The 9331-nt window shown below is 43.3% G+C and overlaps 1 protein-coding gene across 1 annotated transcript in view; it reads right to left on the bottom strand.

The window, feature by feature from the left end:
* The window catches only part of doc2b (double C2-like domains, beta), a 230620-nt gene extending 227700 nt beyond the window's left edge, over nucleotides 1–2920 (bottom strand). The window contains exons 1-2 of the mRNA XM_063204002.1: nucleotides 2845–2920; nucleotides 925–997 (exon numbers count right to left, since the gene is read on the bottom strand). The gene's annotated coding sequence lies outside the window, so the exon portion shown is untranslated. The remainder of the gene's footprint in view (nucleotides 1–924; nucleotides 998–2844) is intronic.
* Between the last annotated feature and the right edge of the window lie 6411 nt (nucleotides 2921–9331).

Here is a 9331-nt window from a genome sequence, read left to right on the forward strand (position 1 = left end):
TTGAAACTGTACCAATCCACGACTTCATTAGGTCTTGAAACACTTTGCCAGCCCTCATTTGTCTCTTTTCCCCAGTGGTTTTCTCTTGCCATTTAATTTACTGGAACAGGTGGGCGCAGAGAGAGAGAGAGAGAGAGAGAGAGAGAGAGAGGGAGAGAGAGAGAGAGAGAGAGAGAGAGAGAGAGAGAGAGGGAGGGAGAGAGAGAGAGAGGTGAGCACACTAGCCAGTCATTTACGGCTAAGCGATTAGCTTTATTTACATTTCCACGCATGGTTAATGGTCTTTGTGCAAGGCTGACGTTTTGGCCTCTGGCACAACTGGCAGTTTAAAATAGCACTAAGCTACACACAGCACATGCAGCACAGTGCCAACTCAACACAGTGTCCAGCATATCCAGCTGATAAAGAGAGAGGCTTTGTAAACATAAGTTTGGCTTAAGATTACATAAACTAATTCAGATTGAGTTTCAGTTTTTAAAAAAAGGTGTTTTGAGTTTGTGAACTCTCTGAACTTTTAAACTGACTTCTCTGAACTCCCACTGTCTTCCAACAAGACAGTGGTTTAGGCTACTAAAAATTTAAAATTAAGTCAGTTTCCAACCAAGGATCACCCAAAAAACATATATTTTTAAGATACAATATTTTATTTGAACAAAACACTTTTGACAATGATATTTTGACTTCCAGCAATTAATGACCTTGTAAGAAAGGCTCCTGTGATGCTGATACAGGGGAGGAAAAAGACAGAATTGACAGATCTACTAAATAACCTATCCCAGGGTAGAAATTTTCACTCATTACACTTTTTAAAGCTCTCAACACACTGATGTTTGCCCAGCACACAAACACACAGGTAATAACTAACAAACTCCCTACAATAACTGTTAGCAAACACAGTGACAGTGGAGCCGAGTGAGTGTTTACCTTCTGCGAGAAGAAGCAGCAGCAGCAGCAGCACACGTCTATTGCCGGTGGGGGCACGTCAGAGCGCCGCCACCTGAATATTCAAAGTGGAAAAGAGAAACAGGAAATGAAGAGCAGGAAAGCGGTGCAGGCTTTCTGGGAACACACACACACACACACACACACACGCCTCTGGCTGGCTGCTACAATATGCCGGCGGTCTGGTCAGGTCACATGACAGGAGAACAACTCCCACTAATACATCCTGTTCCTTGACAGCCATGCCTCCCAAAGACTAAAGCTGAGACAATAGACTACCGGTATATATGCTGCTATAGGACCATGAGGCAATGGCAAAAAGAAGCCCCCACCATGGTCTAGAAGAGGGTTACTATTGATCTGGCCTTTTCAAACAAACATGACTGACACACTGATTTTATTTGTCGGGGCCAGGGATGCCCTGGGACACTTGAGACAGCAGAGCCCTTTAGATCATATTGCACACAAGCCAACAGAGTATGACAATACCACTAATGCAATAAGAGCTCAAATAGTTCGGTTTAAAAAAAACAGACAAGCAAGGATGTTCTCAGATATCAATTACTTGCCATGAGCAACAAATCTGATATAACAAGAGTCATGACATCAGCTGTGCAGGTGTATGAAACTGGGTCAAACTGTTTGGTTGCACATTAAAAGGCTCTTTGAAACATTTATTCCTATTGTATGAAACAATTTCAGGCTCTGAAACACCAGAGCAGCTGTGATTCCATTAAAGTTTTAGTTCAATTAACATTGATGGATGCTTGTTGACATTTCATTTCCCATGGTGACCTTTACACATCTCATCTCCTATGGCAACTGCACACTTTCATCCGGCATATGGCTACCAACCCCTTAGACAGAGAGGCAAAATGGTCAAAAACTGTGTTGTTAGATGCTTACATGCCCTTTACTACACATTAATTCATTACCAGGGGTAATTCGCATGGAAGATTCCATGGGAATTATCCTACAGCTGTCTAGGACTACCGCAGATATGGTTCCCTTTAAAGATGACTAGGCCTAGTGGTGAAACAACACATTTTAATTTCACATACACAACGTTTCGTGCCTGGTTTGTCTCAGCCATGTTAATGATTTAAACGGCCAGCAGTCTGCTGTCCATCTCGTGCGTATGCCATGCAGACAGTTGTGACAGCTCGTGCAGCATCTCATCTCGTGCTCAAGGCTGGCTCTGCCAAATGTCATAATACTAAGCTATACCTTGGCAATTTCAAGTATGTTTTCTGTAAACAACAGCAACTAAACAGGCCATTTCAGTAATTTAACATGTAGCCTAACGCGCTTATCAGGACAACAGATGATGCCACTTCATGTTTATTGCAGTACACGGTGCGCCATGCGTCTTGGAGCAAGGAGGACGACATTCACATTATGAAAATGTTTCACTGGTGTTACAAAATCACAGCTCCGTCTGATAAACTATTTCAGACTCGTTCGCGTGATGTTTTCATCCTTCAAGCCGTCTTTGAAGTGACAACGTCCTTTTTAAGTGTTGACTACGACTACAGCACGAAAGTTATCTTTCTCAGCAGATGGGGCGACGCTATTTGTGGACATCGAGTACTTTTGTTTACGACACAGTGATTTTTAGAATAGTAAACAGGTGATAACTTCGAGAGGGGAAAGTTCAGTCAACCCAAAACGAATTCTTTTCACAAGTAGTTTTGAAAAGGCAACTGTCAGAGATGATGACATAACTCCTGCTACTAGCCCACTGACCACTGACAGTGACAGTAAAAAGCTAGTTGCACCTGTTGCCGCCGCAGAAAAAACAACGCCTAGCTCTAGCTAATACAAAACGTTCCCTGCTGATAACTGCTGTCTGTAAACGTGGCACTAAAGCAAAAAATGGGATATTAGAACAGGTGGGCTTACCAAAGCAGCTGGAGCTGTGTAACTTCTGGACTGTTAATGGTGGTGGTCGCGCCGTGGGAGCAGTGCGGGGTAGGGCGCGCACCTCCTCAATGGATGCCTTGGAGAGGAAGTTTCAACCAATCTGGAGTCACTGTTAGTGCTACGTAACCGTCAGCTGTCAGGCGCTCTCTCTTGTGCTCTCACCTTTTTGTGTAGTTCTATGTTGCAAGACGGTCTAAAATATTGCCCACTGCAGGTGTTCCCAAACTTTACCATGACACGGCCCCTTTATAGCGGTAGATTCTGGCCAAGCCCCCCCCTTACATAGGTCGTGCCAAACTGTTTTTTCTTCTTCTGTGCATCCCTGTCACAGGATAGGTCTGTGAGTCAGTTCCAAATTGGGATATATAAAATAACAATAATGGTAGGCTACTAAATGTTCAGAGATGCAGTAGAATGATAATGCAGTTCTTAACTAAAGGGAATACTGTTTGATTTACTTTTGTCTGTTTGAGTTATTTTATCCGATTATTTATGTTGCCTTTCCAGCCAACCTGCCACGGCCCACTAATACCCCTCGCGCCCCCCAGGGTTCCCAGGCCCCTACTTGGAAAACCACTGTTATATGCTAACACTCTAATAGAGTACATTTTGGTGGGAGACAATTGGAGACCAATGTTTCCAATGCCTTTGAACGGGTGGAAAGATTTGCATTCTTGCATGATAATATTCATACACGCTGTACATGTGCACTACAGATTAAAATTGGGAGGCAATGGGCTGACCTTCAAAAGTCATACAAGGCATCAGACCTGACAATGTGCTGGACCACCCACTTTCATTATCCAAATATCCAAACTCTATTTCTCAAACTAATTATCTCCTTCTAAGATAAAACACCTTTAATGTAAAGGCTAGTTCATGTTTGAACTTAAAGAATTAAAATTACAGCCACTGCCAATGAGTAAAACAATCTGACCCAAATGTTGAAGCTGCGGTGAACTAATATTTCTGTTCAGCCGAAGAGCCATGCGAGTGAGAGAGAGAGACGAGAGGATGGTGTGAAGCCACAGATCTACACAGAAAACAGAAAAATCCACTGACCTAGGCCACCTGTAGCTAGGCAAGTGGATTGTTCTATTTTCTCTCTTCCTGTGGCTTCACCCCATCCTCTCGTCTCTGTCGTCTCTCTCTCGCTCGCCCTCTCCTCGCTCTCCCTTGCACTGGTATTCATGGCTCCTCTGCTGAACAGAAATATTGCAGGTTCACCGCACAGGTCACAAAATGCACCCGAACAAATGTGGTCTTCAGGAATGGTAGTTCTGACTCTGTTTCCTGGATTATTTTTCGAAATTAGGGATAATTAAGCAGTTCCCCAGTGCTCCCTGTTGCTATTTAACATGGCAGTTCCCTAAGAGAAGAGACCTCTTAGGGAACTGCCATGTTAAAAAGCAACACGACAACAAGCACTGGGGAACTGCCATGTTATCCCTATTTGCTGCTTCTGGGATGCACACACAGGTAGCTGCCAATACCTAACATACAAGGGCATGTGTTTAACCGACAGCAGTTTCCAACAATCAGAGGTTCAGTTGTGCGCAGGTAGGTTCGCGCAGTCAGGTTATAAACAAAATGTAGAACCCATGTATACAGACCCATATACACACACACCAATACACTCGCACCCAGACCCACACCCACACAAGCCAAGGCTTACTTAGGGTATACACAGCAAAAAGCAATAGGAGTGTTTCTCCTAAAGATGTGCATTTTTTTTTTTTTTTAGGAAAAGCACAAAAGCACAACAAATACCTCTTAATGTATGTCCTCTACAAGTCTTCTGTTGTCCAGTCTTGCACTTTAAATGTCTGTATGAGCACTGTCTATGTCCATACTGTCTTAAGTCCATGTATAAGTACTGTCTATGTCTATACTGTCTATGTCCTTACCTAGATTAGTCTATGTCTGTATGGGAAAGCAAGAAATGTATTTTCAAATTCTTTGTATGACCAGTGCATGTAAAGAAATTGACAATAAAACCTACTTGACTTGACTTGACTTGATTTTGAACAGCAGTAAAGGGTATACTTCCCAAAGGGAAAGGCAGTGTGACAGTGGGATCACCACAGTGGTGTAGTCTACGTAGAACGCGGGTATACAGAGTATACCCACTTCTAAATTTTAGGGGCTTCAGTATACCCACTTAAAATTGATTAATCCATTATTTAGAATAGCATAAATATATACAGTATACCCACTTCAGAAAATGCTAGGATATACAGTATACCCACTTCAAAAAAGTAGACTACATTGCTGCCTGCAATGTGTGAAGTGCAAGGGTATACTTCCCAAAGGGAAGTGACAGTGGGATCACCAGGGTTATTTGTGTGCTCTAGCTGTCACTAACAAATTTGTCTCTTTGGTGTAACAGTCAGAGCTCCAGCCCAGTTTGGTGGAGCCCTGAGTTTAAAGTCAGGCACGTCAACTGTTCTCCTTTTCATTGTCACACGCACAAACTCATAAACATCATGTCACCATCAAAGACCTCTCAATACACAATACAGTGCCCTCCATTATTATTGGCACCCCTGGTTGAGATGTGTTTTTTAGCTTCCAATTATTATTATTTTTCTCCAAATAATATGGGACCTTAATGGAAAAAAAGAGAAAAATCCAACCTTCAATGCAAGTGCATTTATTCAGTGGGGAAAAAATCCCACATAAAGAAATAATTATTTGACATCAAATAATGTGTGTCACAATTATTAGCACCCCTGTTGTTAATATTTTGTACAACCCCCTTTTGCCAACAAAACAGCATCTAATCTTCTCCTATAATGTTTCACAAGATGGGAAAAGACAGAAAGAGGGATCTTCAGCCATTCCGCTTTGCAGAATCTCTCTAAATCATCCAGAGACCTGGGTCCTCTCCTCTGTACTCTCCTCTTCAGCTCACCCCACAGGTTCTCAATGGGGTTGAGGTCTGGGGACTGAGATGGCCATGGGAGGAGCTTGATTTTGTGTCTGGTTAACCATTTCTGTGTAGATTTGGCCATATGTTTAGTGTCATTGTCTTGCTGAAAGACCCAGTGACGACCCATCTTCAGCTTTTTGGCAGAGGGCAACAGATTTTGATTTAAAATGTCCTGGTATTTCAAAGCATTCATGATGCCATGCACCCTAACAAGCTTCCCAGGGCCTTTGGAAGCGAAACAGCCCCACAGCATCACTGACCCACCCCCATACTTCACAGTGGGTATGAGGTGCTTTTCAGCATGCGCATCTTTCGTGGCACGCCAGACCCACTTAGAGTGTTTGTTGCCAAAAAGCTCAATCTTGGTCTCATCTGACCAAAGCACACGGTCCCAGTTGAAGCCCCAATACCGCTGGGCGAACTCCAGACGTTTGCGTTTATGATTGTGGGTGAGGAAAGGTTTTCTCCGTGCATGCCTCCCAAACAGCTTGTTGGCGTGTAGACAGCACCTGATGGTTGATTTGGAGACTTTGTGACCCCAGGATGCTACCATTTGTTGTAATTCTGTAACAGTGAGCTTTGGAGATATTTTGATTTCTCTTACCATCCTCCTCACTGTGCGTGGTGGCAAAATAAACTTGGGTCCTCGTCCAGGCTTGTTTACCACTGTTCCAGTTGTTTTGAACTTCTTAATTATTCCTCTCACAGTGGATATGGGCAGCTGCAGTTGAGTGGCAATCTTCTTGTAGCCTCTGCCTGACCTGTGAAGGTCGGCGCACATTTGCCTCACTTGTATGCTGTGTTCCTTTGTCTTTCCCATGTTTAAGAGTGGATAAGAGAAATGGCCTCGGTGTCACATCATATTTATACCCCAGGGAAACAGGAAGTGATGAATTACTAATTAAATGTTCCTACATACTCCGGTAAACTTTGTAAACTACTGTAGAAATGACAGAAATGCTTCAATTATATTTATTTCCTGGGAATTGTTAAGGGTGCCAATAATTGTGGAACAGGTGATTTAATGAAAAATAATTATTTTTTAGTCAGGGATTTTTTTTTATTTTCCTACAATTCATTTGAGTTGAAGGCTACATTTTCCTAACATTTTCAGTGTGACAGTATTCTTCTGCAATAAACACTGAATTTATTTTAAGGCTTTTAACACATCTCAACCAGGGGTGCCAATAATTATGGAGGGCACTGTAGATGAGTGGACAAGGACGGAAGGAGAACAGTGAGATGCAGACTAGGATAGAGGAGTAAAGTGAATTGATGCAAGTCTCAAGAGTGATCTCAATTGAAAGAGGAGAGTGGATCACTCCAACTGTAGGTACTCCTGTTCCATCGGAGAAAGGCATCAGATACGACAGAGACAATACAGGAAGAAGAAAGAAAGAGTGAACTTGAACACAAGCAAGGCCCATCAGGAAACGTAGCATTATAGGTTAATAAAGAGGGAGACATAGAAGAGTTCGTATGAAAGGCAGAGAGAGACAGACAGTGGGATGAAGATGAAGACTGCATGTGGGGCTAGTATTTATGTGTGTGGGGAGGTGCATGGGTGTAGTGGAAGGGTACAGGGAGACAAGGAAAGGGGGCATAGTGTCTGGGGGAAAATGTGCATGGAATATCCATGCACAAGGCAGATCCATGGATGCAGGAAGGAGATTCACAGAAGAAGGGGTGTGTGATGGTAGGGTGCATACATAGATGGGAGGAAGGAAGGGAGCATGGAGGCAGGGAGATTGGGAGAATGCATGGAGATGTGGAGGGAGCATTCTGTATATTTATACAGTGAGGAAGGTTTGGAGGCAGGGAGCATGTACGTGTGGAGGCAGGATGCATGGTGGTGGAGAGCCAGGTGCATGGTGGGAGCTATGGTGCAAGATGAGGTTGAGGGTGAGGGCACTGCACCTGTCACTGGTGTTTGGCAGTAATCCAACATAATTCATGAATTAATCACATCTAAAAGACATCTATTGTAATTTCACTTCAATTACTTTACTTACATCTTTCACCCTTGTTAAGCTTATTCACATGTGACCTTAAAGGGACACTCCACCCATTTTGCATTAGGCTTTCCATTGCTAGACACCCAGTCATACTTTTGAATGGTCTTGCAAAAATCTCTCAATTCCCCCTGAGATAGGAGAAACCTGCATTCATCTCTTAACACTTCCTATGTCAATGATGTAAAAATGGTCATTTTGCATCATCGACATAGGAAGTGTAAGAGAGGTGGATTTCTGTTGAGACTACAAGCCTTTTTCCCACCTTTTCAACCCCGCCCATAGGGGGTTGGACCTAATGCTCTAACAGACCTATCACAGATCAGTGTCCCAGTGCTTTTGAAATCACTGGCATTGAGGCTCCGGTAAGCAGTGTTGCCAGATTGGGCTGTTTCCCACCCAATTGGGCTGCTTGAGATAGCCGTCTGCGGGTAAAAATGGCATTTTACAGGAAAACTCGCCCAATCTTTCCCATCGACATCAATAGAATTGGGCGGGATTTAGTGCTTCCAGGTGGGTTTTGAGCATTTTTTGGGCTGGAAATCATCAGCCTCCTCTGGCAACACTGCCAGTAAGTCACTGGCATAGCTGGAAAGGAGAAGCTGGACCACACTGCAGCTTAGTTTTCAAGACTTTATTTTTTGCACACACCCGACCAACGTTTCGGTGTTGCTACACCTTCTTCAGAGTCAAATGATAGCAAGAGAGAGACACACATTTCAAGACTTGACATTCACAGGTGATCCCACTTGGTTTGGCTAAATTGGTCTCATCTCATTGCAGGTAATTGACCCCACCCCCCAACACCAGGACAAGATTGCAGACAATTAGACAGAGAGGCTTCGTAGAAAGGCATTTTGGATTCATACTCTAAATTCAGTGGAGCCTCAGGGCATAAATGAGGAACACAATATGTCTTGCTCTCTGTAACAAATTGTTCCAGCATCGCGGCTGTGGTCTTGTAATAATTGTAGCTGTGGTTTTATTGACAACGTTCTTTGTGTATTGTTTTTTTCACTTTTTTATTTTGTTTTGGGAAGTTGGCAAGCTGTCTAATTGTCTACAATTTTGTCCTGGTGTTGGGGATGGGATCAATTACCTGCAATGAGATGAGACCAATTTAGCCAAACCAAGTAGGATCACCTGTGAATGTCAAGTCTTGAAATGTGTGTCTCTCTCTTGCTATCATTTGACTCTGAAGAAGCAACACAGAAACGTTGGTCGCGTGTGTGCACAAAATAAAGTCTTGAAAACTAAGCTGCAGTGTGCTCCAGCTTCTCCTTTCCAGTGATGTCTGTCCCACTGTGATGTACCTGCAAGCAGGGTTGCCAGATGAGGCTGATGATTTCCAGCCCAAAAAATGCTCAAAACCAGCCTAGAAGCTCAAAATCCCGCCCAATTCTATTGATTTCTATGGCTAAAATTGGGCGGGTTTTTCTGCTAAATGCCATTTTTACCCGCACACGACCATCCTAAGCAGCCCAATTGGGCGGGAAACAGCCCAATCTGGCAACACTGCCTG

The sequence above is a fragment of the Engraulis encrasicolus genome, chromosome 7 (assembly GCF_034702125.1).
Source record: "Engraulis encrasicolus isolate BLACKSEA-1 chromosome 7, IST_EnEncr_1.0, whole genome shotgun sequence".
Classification (NCBI taxonomy): Eukaryota; Metazoa; Chordata; class Actinopteri; order Clupeiformes; family Engraulidae; genus Engraulis; species Engraulis encrasicolus.